Source organism: Phyllostomus hastatus, unplaced genomic scaffold, assembly GCF_019186645.2.
Source record: "Phyllostomus hastatus isolate PE091 unplaced genomic scaffold, TTU_PhHast_1.1 phas_scaffold_39, whole genome shotgun sequence".
Classification (NCBI taxonomy): Eukaryota; Metazoa; Chordata; class Mammalia; order Chiroptera; family Phyllostomidae; genus Phyllostomus; species Phyllostomus hastatus.
In genome coordinates, this window is record NW_025334028.1 from 5,626,843 (window position 1) to 5,646,204 (window position 19,362).

The 19,362-nt window shown below is 39.5% G+C and overlaps 1 protein-coding gene and 1 pseudogene across 16 annotated transcripts in view; both read right to left on the reverse strand.

Moving 5' to 3' along the window:
• PARD3 (par-3 family cell polarity regulator) overlaps window positions 1-19,362 on the reverse strand; it is a 686,648-nt gene that overhangs the window by 523,924 nt on the left and 143,362 nt on the right. The window lies entirely within an intron of this gene.
• Window positions 2,994-9,723, reverse strand: LOC123806693 (annotated as a pseudogene).

The following is a 19,362-nucleotide window of genomic DNA, read 5'->3' on the forward strand; positions in this document are numbered from 1 at the left end:
TGATGAATCATAAGTATTGATCACCCACTGGCAAAATGGGCACAGGAAATGTTCTCTCTCTTAATCTGGACAGCAGTTTCTTGGGCTCATAAACACATACAAATTCTTCAGTCAGTTCTTCACTGCATACACATTTTGATTTTTTTAAAGGCCTTCTCTACTGTCTATATATGCCATGATTAACTGAAAGAGAAACTGAAGTTCAAAACATGCAAAATATGCATACCAGTCACTAGTACTTAAAAATGGTTAGATGCAGTCAAAATGAGCTGACAAATAGGAGTGCTGCAGTTTTTAAATTTCAAAGTGCTGCAACCCTTAATATGACAGTTTGGTAGAGAGAGATTAATGGAAAAAAGTACAAGCAAAGATAGAGCAGCAAATAGGTATTAACATTATGCAGAGGATATGAGACCTAAGGGAATAGATCAGAAAAATAAATGTTGTCCTTTGAAAATGACTCTTTGCTGACAGCTTGTCAGTGAAGCAATGGTGCCTTGGTGGGCTGCAAGTTTAAATTAGAAAGGACCACATGCCTAGTGCTTTGCAGCTCTGGTGTTCATAAAGTTGCATCCTTGTTCCCCTTAAGAGCTCATCTTTGTCCTTGATGGCATCTTGCCCTTGGTGGAAAAGGCCCGACACATTCCAAGAGCCCCAGGGGTTAATACTCTTTGCCCAATCACAAAATTAACCTGCCTGGATTTCATCTGCAAAGATTGCCCCTTCAGCCTCTTTCCCTCCAAAATAACACAAAACTGAAGGCAAAAAGTAAAGAAACACATTGAAAAGTAGATACTCATTTGAGGATGGGGATTTCACCCATGTGTTTGGGGAAAGGGGCTCCCAAGTCAATCAGAGTTCAAAACCCAGAAAGAAACCTAAATTATCAAAGCAATTAGCAAAGAGGAAGGATCCCAATGACTCACTTCTTTAGCAAAGACTTCCTAACCAGAAGTATGTAAATAGTATATGAGGCAGAAATCTTCCATCCCAGCAAGATAGAAAGTAGAGGGCATTGGCGGTAAGAAACTGAGGAAGGAAACATAAAAATATACAAAAAACACAAACATACAGAAAAACATAAAATATAAAGTAAGCATAAAATATACAAGTAGAGTCATGGGAAAAAAAGAAAGGTGGGCAGATGCTAAGTTGCTTTAGGCCACTGCTTTGAGCTGAGTGGAAGACAACACGAAGAGGGCCCAATAAGCACAAGGAAAACAGTCCAATACAGCCCCGTCTCCTCCACACCCAAACCCTGCAGGAGGGTGGTGACAGTCAGAAGTGTGTTTACTCCCCGACACCTTCAAGAATGGTAAATTCAAAACCCATCTGGTTTTCCCACCAAAACGGCTACCTTGAAATCCTAAGGGTTGATTCCCTCTGTAGGGGAACTCATTTTAGCTGTGATTCAGCTCCATCACCTAAGGTGTCTGGGAAATGTTGGACTTTCTGTTCAACCCTCTGTAGCCTCAGGCTTGGCTGACTACCAAGAAAACCAGAATGCTGCCCAAAAGTAAACATCATGCCCCCAGGAAGGAGGTTAATGAATGTATCAATTGTGATAACTGCCTGATGTTATCTGTTGACTTAGTAACGCATTGGTTCTTTGGGGCCATCCACATGACTACCCACCACATGGTTTTACTACTAACCCCCTATACAAAGGTGTCCTGTCCTGGGAGGGGTGTGGATTCTTCCTGGCTGTCCACCATTGGGAGCAGTAACTGCTTTGCCTGTGCACATAAGTTATGCAACCACAAAAGTCAGTGCTCATGCTGCCTGTCACTACCAGAACCAATAAGTAGAAACAAGTATTGAATCTTTATGGGCACTTTATTCAGATGCCAGCAATCTGAGAAGGTGGCAGTTTACATACCCCCAAAACAGTCTTAACGTCTCATCTCAAGCCGACATTTTTATAAGGAGAAGAAAGGGTAGGTAAGGGATTTGGAAAATAGGTTAATCAGGTAAGAGTTGCAGTTCTGCTGTAATTTTCCTAGTACTTCTTTATCTGTTGATCAATTTTTTTTTGTTTTAAGAATGCAATTTTATTTAGAGAATGACAGCTGGTCAAATTTATGCTTGAGACATTTATCCATATTTAACCACAGAGGTTGCAGGGGCTACTACACCAGTCAGCTATTCTAAACCCTTTTATGTTAAATATGAACATTTTCCCAATATTACTCTTAAATCATATCTCATTTATCTTCCTTCTTAGAACTGCACAGGCTTGCTTTAAATAGTTTAAAAGCTTGTAATAAACTTCAGAGTTCATTAAGAATAGAGATACTTTGGTTAGTTTTCAAAATGGTGTGGCCAGAGGTAAAGCAAGTATTATTAAATATGAATGTAATCTTTATCAAGACAAATGGAACTTTTTTCCTAATAAAAAAGCTAGTCCAGTATACAATCTCATACTATAAAAATATATCACTTCCAAATAACAGTGAAAGGAACTTGAATAATTCACAAATTTTTTTCTCCCATGTGCCTTAGAGATACCTCACTAAAACTGGTATGGGACACAACAAAATGACATTTACAAAATGCAATATTGTAGTGACAGTACTGAGAATGATTGTTACAAACTCTCTGAATATTAAATGGTTATACCCTAATGATATAGAACACTGTGTAACAGGATGCAGCCAGCCCACCCCCCAAAGAGGGATTTGTAATAGAGTTCAGAACTCAGGGTGTCTAGGAAATATTAAAAATACAGGATGTCCTCATCCCCACAAGTCTGATCTAGGGGATGGGGCACATGGAGCAGGGCCATTGAGACTTATTTTGCATATCAACACTTTTGTAAATAATGGCAAAAATGGTTATTTAACATATCTGTAACTTTTGGTTTCATAGATATGTTAAGTAGCTATGGCCATGCTTTGAGCCAGAAAGATGGGAGTGACTTCAACCCAAGACAGGACTAGGAGGCAACTCCCTCTGGTTACAGCACCTGTGTGAGAACTTGGAGGTGGTTGGCTCCACACCACAGACCATGCCTGCCCAGACTTACTATGGCAGCCCAGAAAAGCTGGAAAAATACAAGAATGCTGGCAGGTGTAGGTGATTGAGGGAGGAGTAGGAAATGGAGCTGCAGAGGAAGATTCATGCCAGGATTTAAACACAGGCATGGCAGCCATGTGGAATGGAACCACACAGTTTTGGGAGTCCCTTTGCCACATAGCTTAGGAAGCAGGAAAGCAAGACACAACAACAATGCAAAACTCTCTCTTTTAGCAGTTTGGAAGAATGCAGGAGAGACGTTGCAGGAAGGTAAGGGGTAAAAAGACTCTTGCTGGTGGGCCATAAGAAGGTGCCATGTGGGTTTGGATTAAGAACCTAAGATCGAGGCGACACAGCTGATGGTTCTGGAAACCATGGGAGGCTGACCAGCCAAGCACAGGTTACTGGGAAGAACCAGGGGTTAGCTGAGCCACAGACTTCTATTTCTTTTTCTGAGATACAGGACCCCTGACTGGGCAAAGAGGGGAAGGAATGACTGTGTGTCCGTGGGTGTTTTAAGGGACTTTGGAATTTTAACAAAGACATTAAGTCATTACCCTAAATCTGTATAACTTTAGAATAAACAGTTTCTTTCCTTTTCACCAATCTCTGATATTGGGAGCTATAATTCCCTGGCAGAGAGCAATGCAAACCTAGTACAAGGGGACCCCAGGACAGGGGGGTCCATTCAGGAACAGTATCTTGCCCCACACCCTGGGTCCGCTCTGTAACAATTGGTCCAATAACAAAATAGAAAGCAGCAGCTGGAAATTTATCTCATTCAATGTTCAGAGATAAAGTTAACCATTCTTCCCATTATTTTCTGAGGTAATTCCCCTTTTTATATTGAAATCTGTTGGGAATTAAAATCAGGTATTTTTCCAAGCTACTATGTGAAGAGGATGCTGAGGCCATCACTATATGGCCTAATGCAACATAAGGACTCTTCTGGTCACCCATTCTGGAGCACTTCCAAAATACACCCAACACTCCAGTTTTATTTCTGTCCAGGAGACTGGGTGCCAAGGATCAGATGTAAGTAGTGGTACACAGAAGCAGCAAGATTATAGTCAATAGACTCTGAAAATTGAAAATGGCAGACACAATGAGGCTTTCTAAGCCCCAGCCACATCACCCTTCCTGTTGATCAACAATTCTTTATCTGCATCACAAACATGGGTTGCAACCCCCTGGGGCACAAACACTGACTGCTGTCAACTTCCTGGAGTCTCTAGGTCATGCACTGCAGTTCCTGGAATAACAGCTCTCCACATGCATTAATCACTTAAGTTTATCAACTGCGACTGAAGCTAAAATCTTTAACTCTTGTGTTCCCCTATTAGTTTCTCCTATTAAAGCTCTTATGAATTTGAATCAGGCTATAAGTCAGTTCTTTGGAATCAATCCTGGATTTGGACTTTTGGGGCTTTCCCCTAACACCCTCATTTCACAAAGAGAGAAAAGCAATGCACACATGCCTGAATGAAATAGACCTCTGTGAGAGTTATGAAACTAACCAGCCGATCAACAAATGCATGTAATTTCTCATTCATCTGGCCAGTTTTCATAGGAGAAATCATACATGTCCACACATGTGGGCAGGGTGTCTAAAGGTATATGCTTGGGGTGTGAGGGGAAGGCCGTATGGGAATAGGGGTACCTCAAACAGGCAGAGTGACCAAGAGAAAGGAAGAGGAGGAGAAAGATGAGGGTAGAAGTGAAGAAAACATGCCTGATCTAATTCCTTTCATCAAGTTAGCATGTTGTAGAACATGATTTTCCAAGATTTCTCTTGGATGGGTGTTTTTTTGTGGGTCTTCAGTAGTAAAGGAGCTACATTTCCATAAAAGTTAACAGTGTCAATAGTACAGTCTTAACACAGCTGGGACATGTAAGGAGTTGTCCAGAAAGATGACAGGCAAACCTGACAAATGTACCTTGCCAAAAAGCTTAGTCTTTAGGGGACAATCTAAGTTCCTTGAAAGGCAGGACCAACTTTTCTGCATTTTACAGATTCAAAATGATGAGAGCTTTAACCTATCCCACCCACACAGTCATTACTCCAGATACATTATAACCATAAAAATTTCATCGCTTTACAGATGAATTCACAACACAAGCAGCTCATATTTGCAAACAATCCTCCAGGGGATATACAAATGTGCTAACATCCACACACCATTTCAGCGTCATATCAGAAATAATAAAGTTAAGCACACTCCCAAGATGACGCTCATATGATGGGTTTTGTGCTAACAATAGGAATTTTTAATGTCTAACGGCTTAAAAAAAGTTGAATAATAAAGTAACTAGATACTGGGAAGGAAAGGCACATGAATGGAAATGACAAATTCTGAATGGCACTGACCATAGGTGATATGTTTTTATCATCCTTCTTCTGTTCCAAATGTATTGAGAAAAGGGAGAAAAAGGTGTATTCATCTTCAGGTACCTATCAGACATTTCTGTGTGTGTCACCTGGCACCCTTCAGAATTCATTCTGCACTCAGTGGGAGGGCTAGGGATGAACTGGCAAGGAAAACTCCAAAGACTTAAAATGGACAGAGTTAAGTCAAGCCTACCCTGATCTACTGTCCCACACTAGAATCAAAGCTCTGTGAGAAACACTCAGGGAGGGCTGCTTTCATTTGTCTGGGAACAGGAGCAGCGTTCAGGCCATCCCTTTGCACCAGCACAGAGCCTCCCACTTCGTTTAAGCTCTGTGGTCAATGTCTTGAAATTCTTGATTTATGAACAAAGGGTGCGCACATTCACTTTGTACTGTGCCTTGCAAATTATGAGGCCACTCCTGAGCAACAGTCTGGTTTGTCTCACTGGCTGCTCTTCCAACCCTTCTACCAGCTAACATGTTATTCATGCCAGATTGTGTCACTGTGAGAAAAACAACAGAAAAGGGCAGAACTCATCAAAAACTGGTTGGGCATTGTGGGAACAGGACACTCTTCAAGCAACTAAATCATTACACAGACAATATTAACAGAAATCCAGCCTTAGAGGATCTCTGGGGGAATTCTCAAATATATCAAAAAGTGCTACATCATCAAAGAAAAAACATCATGTCTGTACAAGGAATGAATGGGAGAAAAATTCCAAGAGGTCAGTATGATCATGATTGAACTATGTTCACTGACTAAAGGATATCCATGGAATATTCCTAGAATATGCCAGGCATGTTAGAAATTATTCTTTGCCTGTGTTTTGTTTCAGTTCATAATCTTTATTGATTCTGAATAAAATGAAATTGCTAAACACTGTATATGAGTAGCTCTAGGCTTCATAAACTGTACTACCCAATGGAAAAATTAGAAAATACCCATAGCTTATTTATACTTGCAAATTTAATTGACTTAGCTAAGCTGTATGTGTCTGTTGATAGTATATGTGGAGATTTTTAACTCTTTCTGATTTTAGGAAGTAAGCAGCACCCAGGAAAATACATTCATGGAATGACTCCCGCCCCCCAACCCCAAAAAGTATGGTTTTCTTTTCTCTTTTAACAAGAACTAGTTGCTAAAAACATGCTAGTCCCTGAACAATTTATTAGAGCTGAAATCAATATACTTTCATGATGGTTGACAAACTCATTTATTTCTAAAAATGGAAGAAAATCATGATTCTACAATTAGGCAGAATGAGGACAGGTTTAGTCTTACATTCATAATGCCTCAATGTTTACATTAAAAAATTCTGTTTTGACTAGGAAAACTAATTGTTTTCAGAGGTATTCTGTGTTTTTTATTTATAAAATACAGGAAATACAAACATTAATGTTTTCCATCACAATGTTGTACCTTAGAGTAGATATTTTAAAAATTTGACCTTGCCTAACAGCAAAGTTAGTCTCCTGTTATATAACTGAAGTCCTCAAAATAAAAATGGAAAACAAATACACTAGTCAAATGTGACATTTTTGTGGAAATAACAGAAATACTTCACAAGAAAGTATAACACTTAGAGAGGCATTATCTGAGCAAAACGACAGAACTGGAGGAAAACCACGCCATGAAAAGGAGCACAGAGTACTCCCGTCCTGAGTAAGGCAAGGACAAGAATCATGAGGGAGTAATTCTAGGTTTTCCTAGTGCCCTACAAAATTTAATTTCAAATACTGGGATAAACTGAGCCTCTCTCTTAAATGGATGAAAATGTTCTTCAGTGTTGTTTTATTTTTTAAGTCTCTCTTAAATAAGTTTAAAGTTTCTCTTCAGGCACTCCCTTCAGTTTCTCTTCAGGAGAAGCAAAGAGCTTCTCCATGTGCCTGCGCCACGGATACCCGCCCGGGGCAAGAACATGGAAAGCAAAGAAATCGACGCTACGACTGGCAAGAAGAACCCAGCTCTGCACAACCAGACCCAGCAGCAGTTCCAGGAGCAGCTCTTAGGCACATTTCAAGCTCCCTCCCCTTCTCCTTTCTCTCCACCGAGTTTTCAGTAAATCTCTTCTTTTGAATCTGTTTGGCCTCCTCTATGATTTCTATCCTGAGGAAGAGCAAGAATCCCCTCCCTGGTGCCAATATGACCAGACAAATCATAAGATTAATACCATTTTCAGAATTTCTTCCTTATGAACTTCTAAGGCAAATCAGAATAAAATTATAGGAGGTTCTGAATAAAACCTGAATCTTGGACAGACCACAAGAATCCCACCACTCCTGAGGTTCCACACACAGATTTTCATAATGAAATAGTAGGGGGATGGGGAGCACTAAAAACTGATAAAATTTATTTTAATCCATGTACATGAAGATGGAAAACAAATTTAATGACTAACATTTATAATAGTTTAAATATAGTATGCATCTATAAATACACTGTGTAAAGCACACATGAACATGGGTATAAGCAAAAAATATGTGTATATAATTGTATGTATAGGCCCAAGTGTTCTAAAGCTATGCATTAAAAATATAAAAATAAAAAACAATTTTAACACATAAAATACTTTTTTAAATACACCCTAATATCCTTAATTTATCCATATTCTCCCTATTACTCAGAAAGAAATTATCACTCAGGAAGCATATAACCATGATTTTTGAAAAGCATAAAGCAATGTAATGTTAAAAAAATAAGTGTTCAGCTCCTTAGCACATTCCCCAAATAAACATTATGCATTTGTAACAATAGGAATAGTGTGAGAGGCATTGTGCTGGGTGCTCTCCTTGCACTGTCTTAACTCTGCTTCCTAGGAGCTGTGTGCAACTTCAGTCAATATATGGGAAACTCTGATAATTGATGTTCTGCTCTGGAAAACATTTCATGTGATAATGGATACAGATAGCATCTTAATGCTAACATCTAGTACTGGACATAATAATTGGAAATTATCATTGCTAATTATCATACCAACTCTGCAACTTGGGTACCATTTTCATTTTGGGAAAAACAAGAGTATAACACACAAGCAATTTGCCAGTGAAATGACTGAGTAATTGTGGGCTAGAAAACAACTAGCAGAGAGATAACAAAGTATTTAATCAGCCAATCAAGTACATGATACTAATGAGTCTTAGGTAAAAATTAACACACCCCTACATTCATAGTAGTGCTATTTATAATAGTCAACATCTGGAAACAGCACAAGTGAGTGCCCATCAGTGGATAAAAAAACTGTGGTTCATTTATACAATGGAATACTAAAGCACCAGTAAAAAAGAAGAAATTCTTACCTTTTGGGACAACACAGATGGAACTGAAGATGATTATGCTAAGTGAAACAAGCCACTGAGTGAAAAACAAGCACCACATGATCTCACTTATATGTGGAATCTAATGAACACAATAAATTAATGAACAAAAACAGAAACAGAAGCACAGATGCATGGAACAGACTGTCAGCTGCCAGAGAGGAGAGGGGATTGGATGAAAGATGGTGAAGGGCTTAACCAAAGAATATTTATTCATGACCTATGGGCCCGGACAACAATATGGCAAGTGACTGAGGGATGGGAGAGAGTAGGGCTGGGTGGAAATAGGAAAAGGAAGAAAGAACAGGTACAACTGTAATAGCATAAACAATACATACATACATACATACATACATACATAAGCAAGCCAATTCAGGCTAATAAAAAAAGCAATGGAATAAGTCTTCTCAGTTAATGTATTTAATTTCAAAGCAACTTTAAAAACTTTAAACTCACATAGGTAGCAATAAATCAACCAAAACTACTTCTAGCACAAATATTAATAAATATAATTTAAAGTTCAACACATAAAATAACCTTTTTTCTAAATTTAAAGGCATGCTCAGAACCAACCCACAATTGATCAATCACTGCAAGTATTTTAAATCATTAACATACATTTATTTTTGCAAACTTCTGGCCAAGATGGAGGCGTAGGTAGACACACTGTGCCTTCTCGTGCAACCAAAAGAAGGACAACAACAATTTAAAAACAAAAAACAACTAGAACTGACAGAAAACCGAACTGTATGGAAGTCCAACAACCAAGGAGTTAAAGAAGACACGCTCATCCAGACCAGTAAGAGGGGTAGAGAGAGGCAGCTGGGCAGAGAGGACTCACCACAAGGTGGTGGCTTGAGGACCAGGGTGGGCAAAGCAGTGGTGGAGGACCCAGTGAGGCGGCAGATTGTGGAACAGGGTGCGCAAGGCTGCAGCCAGCCAGCAAGGCAGCAGCGGGAGAACCGGCAAGGCGGCGGATTGTGGACTGGGCAGTCCCACATTCACACAAAGATGAACTGGGAGAAACAACTGGGGAACAGGACAGATTGAGCAACCCAGGGTTCCAGCAAGGGAAATAAAGCCTCAAACCACTGATTGCAAACACCTATGGGGGTTGAGGCAGCAGCGGGAGAAACTCCCAGCTGCTCAGGAAAGTCAGTTAGACCCACAGGGTCCTAGAATGTACACAAACCCACCCACCCAGGTACCAGAAGGGCCCAATTTGATTGTGGGAAAAAGGGAAAGTGAATGAAATCTGGCAGAAAGCAGAGCAAATGCCACTGTTCCCTCTCAGACCCCTCACCCACATAACATGTCACAACGCAGCGATGTGGGTTACCCTGCCCCGAAGAATACCTAAGGCTCCCTCACTACAAAACAGGTGTGTGAGGACCCCCCACCCAAAAAAGGGCCCAAAAGAAAGAACAGATCAAAGCTCCAGAAGAACTACAACTAAGCGATGAAAAGACAGTCAACCTATCAGATGCACAGTTCAAAACACTGGTAATCAGTATGCTCACAGAAGTGGTTGAATTTGGTCGCAAATTAGATGAAAAAATGAAGGCTACACTAAATGAAATAAAGGAAAATGTACAGGGAACCAATAGTGATGGGAAGGAAAGAAAGAAAGGATGTTTCTTTTCTTCCAGAAGAAAGTAAAGAAACATCCAACCAGAACCAAAAAAGAATAAAGAAATAAGAATTCAAAAGAGTAAAGAGAGGCTTAGCAACCTCCAGGACATCTTTAAATGTTCCAACATCCGAATTATTGGGGTACCAGAAGGAGAAGAAGAAGAGCAACAAGTGGAAAAGTTATTTGAACAAATAATAAAGGACACCTTCCCCAATCTGGCAAAGGAAATAGACTTCCAGGAAGTACAGGAAGCACAGAGAGTCCCAAAGAAGTTGGACCCAAAGAGGAACACATCAAGGCACATCATAATTACATTACCCAAGATTAAAATGAAGGAGAGAATCCTAGAAGCAGCAAAAGAAAAGGAGGCAGTTCCCTACAAAGGAGTTCCCATCAGACTGTCAGCTGATTTCTCAAAAGAAACGTTACAGGCAAGAAGGGGCTGGAAAGAAGTATCTGAAGTCATGAAAGGCTAGGACTTACATCCAAGATTACTCTATCCAGCAAAGCTTTCATTTAAAATGGAAGGGCAGATAAAGTGCTTCTCAGATATGGTCAAGTTAAAGGAGTTCATCATCATTAAGTCCTTATTATATGAAATGTTAAAGGGATTTATCTAAAAAGAAAATAAAAATATGAACACTAAAATGACAGCAAACTCACAACCATTAACAACCACACCTAAAACAAAAACAAAAGCAAACTAAGCAAACAACTAGAACAGGATCAGAACCACAGAAATGGAGAACACATGGAGGGTTAGCAACAGGGGAGTGGGAAGGGAAGAGAGGGGGAAATGGTACAGAGAATAAGTAGCATGGATGGTAGGTAGAAAACAGACAGGGGCAGGGTGAGAATAGTATGGGAAACGTAGAAGCCAAAGAACTTCTAAGTATGACACATGGACATGAACTAAAGGGGGAGAATGTGGGTCGGAGGGAGTGTGCAGGGCAGAGGGGAATAAGGGCCGGGGGGGCTGGAGGGGGGGGGGGAATGGGACAACTGTAATAGCATAATCAATAAAATATATTTAAAAACAAAATTTATTTCTGCACTTTTATTTAAAAAATAAAAAGATAACATGTAAAATGAACAATAATACACAAAAAAGCCAACATGCACCCTGATTAAACTGTGTACACAGGTGTGCTACTGATCACCTGCTTTCTCTTTGACTCAGCTGTTAGTTTTCACCCTTCTTAGATACAGCCTGTGAAATACAAATAAATATACAACTTGTTTTCGTTAGAAAGCAATCCAAAAAATTTTCATCACTTAAAATTTGAGCTCAACAACATCTGTGCAATTACAGAGTATATCTTGTAGGAATAACAGAGCTACGTATCATAAATACATACCAGTAGTACAACATGAAAATCATTAGATTTTATTTCATTATGATCTACTCTCTGAAATGCACATGGTCCAGCTTATTATTAATCATAATTATTCAACCCCACAACATAGTACCACAAAGCATCCAGAGGATTAGCAAACAGATATCCTTATTTTTTTTCTGCCTATTATAAGAACAGAAAGAAAATTCAGACAATACGGCACCACAGGAAAAGGGCAAACAAATTCATTTCCTGTAGGGGAAAAAAAGGTTTTAAAACAGTTTTCAGTCCAATATTCTCCAGGGATCAGCCTCCAAGTTTCTGGAGTTCCAAGTTTATGGAAGAAATCATTTCAGATCAGTGTGCAAAAACCATTTTGCATCCTTTTCCAGAAGCTTTGTTAAATTATTTTAAATATGCTTTATGTTATATCATTATATCACAAGCTGCAAATTTATAAGCCAAGTAGACTTTTTTATGAATGAATTTATACAAGTTACTGAAGTACAGCAATCGCTAGGAATATACTACAAGGCCACCATTACAGGAAAAGTAAATAAGCACAGAAAAGTAAGAATATGCACACTCGCCCACACATACTGGTATGTGTGTGTATTAGCATGCTGGACCTAGCTTTCAGAGGCAAAGAGCTAAATTTGGAGGAAAGAAAAAAATTCTGTTTCTTCTTGGAAATTCTGTTTAAATTCTGTTTCTTCCTGGAAACAGTGCACCTGGTATCTAAAGTCAACCAATGTTAAGTCATTTGAGTCTATGGCCTCTCTCTCCTTTGGCTCCACTGCCTGGGAAAGAGGACTTACTCTCTCAAAGGGAAGGACAGGAGATGCTGAGAATTACTTCAGAGCTGACTCTGAAGGAGCCAGTAAGAGTTGAAGCTCTAGGGATAGCAAACTTCAGAACATGAAGTTCTCTGACAATGGGTAGTCAGAAGACAGAGAAAAAGTAATAAAAAACTATAGAGTTCAAAGAAAATAGGGGTGAAACCAAAAGAAAAGGTTTACTGCTCAAGATAACAAAACAAAGAATCATAGCATTTACTAACAGATTATCTAATTGTACCCACACCATTTCTTTTCTTAAATCATACTCAAAATACAGTATCTGATATATATTTAAAACATTTTGCCCTGGCTAGTGGGGCTCAGGGGATTGAGTACCGGCCTGCAAACCAAAAGGTTGCCAGTTCGATTCCCAGTCAGGGCACATGCCCTGGTTGCGGGGCCAGGTCCCCAGTAGGGGGCGTGCAAGAGGCAACCACACATTGATGTCTCTCTTTCTCCTTCCCTTCCCCCTCTCTAAAAATAAATAAGTAAAATCTTTAAAACAAACATTTTAATACAAGTAGACATTTTTATATAATTTTTTAAAAACAAGTTTTTTTAAATACAGAGTCTGAAAGAGGTAATGCATGCTTGATTATGATTGGTAAGTAATAATATGTGTGTAGTAATTTATAGTTTCAATTTATACATTCCACCTAAAATGCCATAGAGTGCACTTGAGTGTGATATTGTTATGCCACAGTTAAATGCTTATGATTTTGTAATAAAAAAGGGGTGTTACTTGTGGGGGACCATGTATGTTTCAATTTGTCTATAAATAACTCAGTAATCCAGACCAACAGACAACAATCAACTAACTGTTTCACACATGGGAAAGAGGATAATACCAGTTTTATAAATTTAAACTTAGAAAAGAAACAGCTACCCTGAAAAAATAAAGGGCTATATTCCAGGGACACAGACAGCCTGAAGAAATCAAAATCCTATCTTAAAATTTTTAACTTTTTTTATTTCTTAGTTTGGGTAAAACTGTGAGGATAAAATTTGAAAGAAACACAATTTAGTTTGAATTTTTTTTTAAAAGGAAACATTTTAAAGTTTTAGCTATGGCCTGTCTCTAAATATTGGTACTCACCTATAATCTCTGCTACAAAAAGTATAACAACAGAGGATCCTCAAAACTATGGCCTTTGTGAACCATAACCTGAGTGCTTTAAGAAAAAAGAAGCTCAACTCTTCTATCACTTCCTCTAAAATTCTGAGTTCCTACTCTTTATTTTAAAATGTTAAGAACTTAACAATTGCATTGATCTATTAAGCATTCAATGGTGACTCAATAGCAATGACCTATGAACAAAGAACCTGAATAAAATCCTAAGCCTTCTGACCAAAGACCTGCTAACATTATAGAATGCACAAATGTCCAAAGTCTTTAGAAATTCTTAGCTTTGTTTGAAAATTCAGTAACATCTTTAAAAATTGATTTCCTTTCATTTTCCATCCCACTAAAAATAGCTTTTCTCAACTCCTGCACCAATGAGACCAGCATGTGAGAACACACCCAAAACAGTGACAAAGGAAGTCACAATTAGCGTAGAAATGAGAAAATTATGTCTCAGAAAAGGAAGAATACAACTCTGGTAAATGCCCGTGATCCCATTTTAAAAGAAAATCAACCCAAAAAAGAACAGAGCCAAAATGAACCAAACGTATGTTTAAATCAACAAAGAGATGAGACAGCTTAAAATACAACATTTCAAAACTTCAAATGTCTTTTTAGCTCTACATTATCACCTAACTGACTACTTCCAATTGGATCTCCAAAAAACTGACTTCTTTATGTCTAAGACTGTGTCATTTTCACCTACTCAACATTTTGTCTGGCAGAGCATTCACTTTCTAATCCACTTGCACCACATACACCTCTCCCTCCATACTCAATGACTGGGCACGTCCCTCAATGCCAGGGCAATATTTAAGGTGAACCCACTGGCCACCACTCCCCTAAGGCTTTCTTATCAGTCCTGTAACTTGAGAACTAGAAGCTTCCTCTCTTCCTCCATTTCACCATCTAAACTAGGAGGAGAGCCCATTTTGCAAACAAAATTTTTCATAGAACCCTCAAGCAAAAACAAACTTAAATCAACATTAGCATAAATTTCTCCTTTAATTTGGAATGTACCTAACTTATTAAAAAGACAATCAAAGAAAACAATGGGGCCATTTGATGAATTAAACAGTAAAATGAAATTGGGACAAAGCATATCAACCTCAAAACCCAATCTGTTTCTGTATTTCTATTCTGCTTGCACATTATCAGCTTCAAACTTTTACAAATAAAACTTGCAATTACAGGACACTTTAATTAAACAGACTCAAAAGCTTGAAAGACAAGTGGGAAATTTCTGATTCAAAGTTGAATCACAAACAGTAAACCAGCTCTCATTCCTTATGAAAACTATAAGAGCTGAGAAGCACTCAAATCTTAGAAGAGGGAGAAAAACACATCACCACCATTTGCCATGCACATTCTCAATGCACAAACAAGAAACCTTTGAGCAGACATGGCAGGTGAAGAATGCTCTATTCAAAGGTTTGCACAGAAGAAGATTTCATCTAGCAAGACGCATTGAAGAATCAGTAGTTTCCAACATTTCAAACTAGAGACATGACATATTTGTACATTCTTAGCAACTCTAAAAACATGTTGAGGACCCCTGACACCTCACTCCACACTTTGACCTGAAATGAAGAGCCCTGTACCGTCACACCTCTACACACAAACTTTACATTAACTTTTATTTAAACACTCTACTTTCTAAAGAAGCATGCATGTTTGTGTTCTCTAGAAGTTTTTGTGACAGACTATTACAATAAGAACAAATATAGTCATACTGTACACAGACTTAATTTTTTTAACAAAGCAATTACTTTATTTTTGTAAGATTTTATTTTTTATTATATATATTTTTTAGAGAGGGAAGGGAGGGAGAAAGAGAGAGAGAGAGAGAGAGAGAGAGAGAGAGAGAGAGAGAGAGAGAGAGAAACATCAATGTGCAGTTCCTGGGGGCCATGGCCTGCAACCCAGGCATGTGCCCTGACTGGGAATCGAACATGCAACACCTTGGTTCACAGCCCGCGCTCAATCCACTGAGCTAAGCCAGCCAGGGCCAGATTTAATTTTTTAATGTCATATTTTTCTCTTCTTTACTTACTTTATGCTGTGAACCTAAATATATTTTTTAAAGATTTTATTTATTTACTTTTAGAGAGGGAAGGGAGAGAGAAAGAGAGAGAGAAAAACATCAATGTGTGGTTGCTGGGGGTCATGGCCTGCAACCCAGGCATGTACCCTGACTGGGACTCGAACCTGCAACACTTTGGTTCGCAGCCCGTGCTCAATCCACTGAGCTACACCAGCCAGGGCAATATATTATAATTTAAAATGAATGTTGATAAAATAAGTATCCAACCCACAGTGCACAGATATACATAACTTTCTGTGCCAGCTGAAGAGAGTTCTCAATCAATACATAAATCTCATTCATTTTATTTATTCATTACTCAATAACCACACATTTCACAAAATTCAGTAGAAGAACCAGGTTCTTCAAAAGGTGGCCATTCCTACTTTACCCCAAACTCATATTCTATCTGACCACATTCCTATCTGAAAACAAAGAACAGAACTCCTCCAAGAGGGCAATAAATACACATTTATTAGAGATATATGGAAGGAAAGATACATTTATAGAATTTAATTTGGAAAACACTCCAGAAACAAAAACCCAAGATCATCATTTATTCTCAAGAACTCCATTTTTTCAGCTGTATATGCTTTCCATAATTTGTATATAAACATCTATTTTAAATTTGCAGGCTACTGCTGTTTTAAATTAAAACCCAAAGCCTCCAGATATCATGAATTAAATATGGGGATATCAAATAAGAAAATTATATGTGTGGAAGGAAATTATGTTTCCTTCTTTGAAATTTCTGAAAATAATTCTACATCATAACTTCTACCTCAAAAGCTAGTCATTTTAAATTGTCACAAAAAGAGCCCTGATTGGTATAATTCAGTGGATTGAGCACTGGCCTGCAAACCAGAGGGTTGTTGGTTTGATTCCCAGTCTGGGGCACATGCCTGGGTTGCAGACCAATAGGCAACCACACATTGATCTTTCACTCCCTTCCTCTTTCTCTAAAATTATTTTTCAAAATTGTCACAAAAAGATAAGCTACAGCCCTGGCTGATGTGGGTTGGTGTGGCTCAGTGGATTGAGGGCCAGCATGCGAACTGAAAGGTCACCAGTTTGACTTCGCATTGGGGCACATGCTTGCATTGTGGGCCAATTGATGTTTCTGTCTCTCCTTCTCCCCCTCCCCCTCTCTGAAAATAAATAATAAAATCTTTTTGAAAAAAGGTAAACTAGAAGAGAATATTTTCCCCCCTCTGTGGTTGGGGGAGAAGTCACTTACAAGATAAAAATGAGTTTGTATCTGTAAAGATAGCAATTGTAATTAGCCCCATCGGAATACAGAAAAACAATAAATAACATATAGTTGAATGAACTATTGGATAAACTTCAGTCAGCTTTTTAGTTTCCTTTACCCACCCCCAAAAAAGCTTTTTGAAAAACAAGATTATTTTGCTAGAAAAAATAACACAGGGCAGGACCACACTGCCTGGGTTGTGACTTCTGCACACAGGGCATATTCCATACGGGGTTTATTTCTTACAACCCTCCAAAACGATCACTGAGGAGTGTAAATGAGCTTTTTCAGTAACTTTTTTCCATTTATTTCCTTTTTTCCTGACAAATGAACTGGTGGTAATTTTCTTGTGGCCCTTCAACCATGTGTTAGAGTTTGAGAGTTCACAGGTCACATATGAAACTCGTGTTTCTGGCCCCTGAAGGCAGAGTAGAAAAAGTGATAGAACAGCAAAAAATCTACCCCAAGAGTGCTCTACTAAAACACAAAAGTATATGGGGATATAAGTTGAGCTTCAACAGCCTAAAAGTGAAAATTGATACTTTCACGCACTGTGTGGATGACACATACAGTAGGAGCCACAGAACACCACCGGAGGCTGCTCCCACCCGCGAAGGAACTGCGTTTCACCACGTCTGACAACGTCTATTTATAGCAGACCTGATTTCTCCAGGCATGACTACTGACACACACCAGAGATGCATTATCTAACAGTGCTACTAAACCAAAATGGGAATTTTCTATGCATCTTTTAATGGGCTATGACACTTTTTCCCTTAACTAATTACGTTCAGTTTTAAGTAACTTAAAATCTTCAACTTTAATTAAAAACATGGCATTTGAATTTTAAACCTCTGGGACAAGAGTGTTTTACCATCTTAATAAAACAAGGGTTAAAAGGAAAACTAACAGACTACACTTCCCATAGTTACCCAAAAGGGAGGACCAGAAAAAGTCTTAAATGGGCACATCTTAGCAAAACTAATAACCCAGCCTTCTCTTCAACCCCCAAATCCATGCCCTGTCCCCACCAAACAGGCCTGCTGACAGCCTTGGCCCAAATCCACATGCCCTTCTTGCCCTGCTGCCACATACTGTCTGGCCCACAGAACTCACCCAATACCACGTGCCCACTGTATGCGCAATATTTTCCATCAGTGTTTTCTGTCACCTCCCATGCAAACATGCAGTCCAGTGAGAAAGTGCATGAAGGTCTATGTTTCCCTTTCCAATATTTGTGCCCTCTTGTTTTAGGTAGGAAAACATATGTAAAAAGGCCCTCTCTGTTGGGAAACTGGAGATACGCTGCAGCTTTTACATAATAAGCGCTGTATTTTGATCCCTGCCCCACAACTGTGAGGAAAAAAGAATTGTTTGAAAAGAAACTGGGTAGAAAGCACAAAGGAAAGGGCCTGTGATGGCTAAGGGCAGACTATGGGAAGGCAGGTTTATTTCTGCTCAAAGCCACAGAATTGGAATAAACAGCCCCAGTTCATATACCCAAAGCAGCACAGAGTGAGCCCTGTCACCCCAGAGTCAGGAGAGACCTCTGAGACGTCACATGTGCATGCAGAGGGCAACACAGTCAGCGAGACCCACCCTGTGATGACAGGCTCCGGGAGGCTGGCCACAGCAGCCTGGGAGGAGGGCAGGTCTTCACTATAGTTGTTCCTCTGGGCCCTCTGCAGACAGCAGACAAGAGGCTGGGAGGCTGACTCCTACCCCCAGCAGGCCCCTCTGGGAAGCAGGCACTAAAATAGACCCCCTTTGCAGGGGCTACTCACCTGACTGATGTCAAACCAGATGAGGGCCACCAGGGCCCTGCAACCTCCAGGCACCACGTTCTACTCTGCACAGCAACACTCTGCCAGGCTGGGACAAGTCTCCCAATGTGGCATTATCCCATTGCCAACCTGGCAGAGGCCCAAGGCACCCTCTGGGAACATCAGCTTTTCAGGGCTCAAACCAGGAGTGTGGGCCACCAGCCTTCAGCAAACATATGTCAACAGCTCTAATCTCTGGGCTTCAAAGATGCATAAGAGCCATGAAGGGTTACACAGCACAGAGTTGACAGTGCTTGGCAGTGTATACCCACTGAGAGTCTACCGAGGCCTTACTGCGCTGCTTTGAATTTGGGAAGTGGTTCATGTTCATGTGATATTTTACAGTTCCTAGAGGCTCCTAGTGACTCCTAAGGGTAGGGTACCAGGAATCACTGTTCTCACATAACATTAGGCAAATGAAGATCAGAAAGGAACTTAAAGACCGTATTACCTGCACACTTGCTGGTGTAAGCCTTACTTACTAGTAAAACCCAGGTGAGGAAGAGTCCCTTCCCAGCTGCAGACCCATAACAGGTGTCTGGGCTTGTGA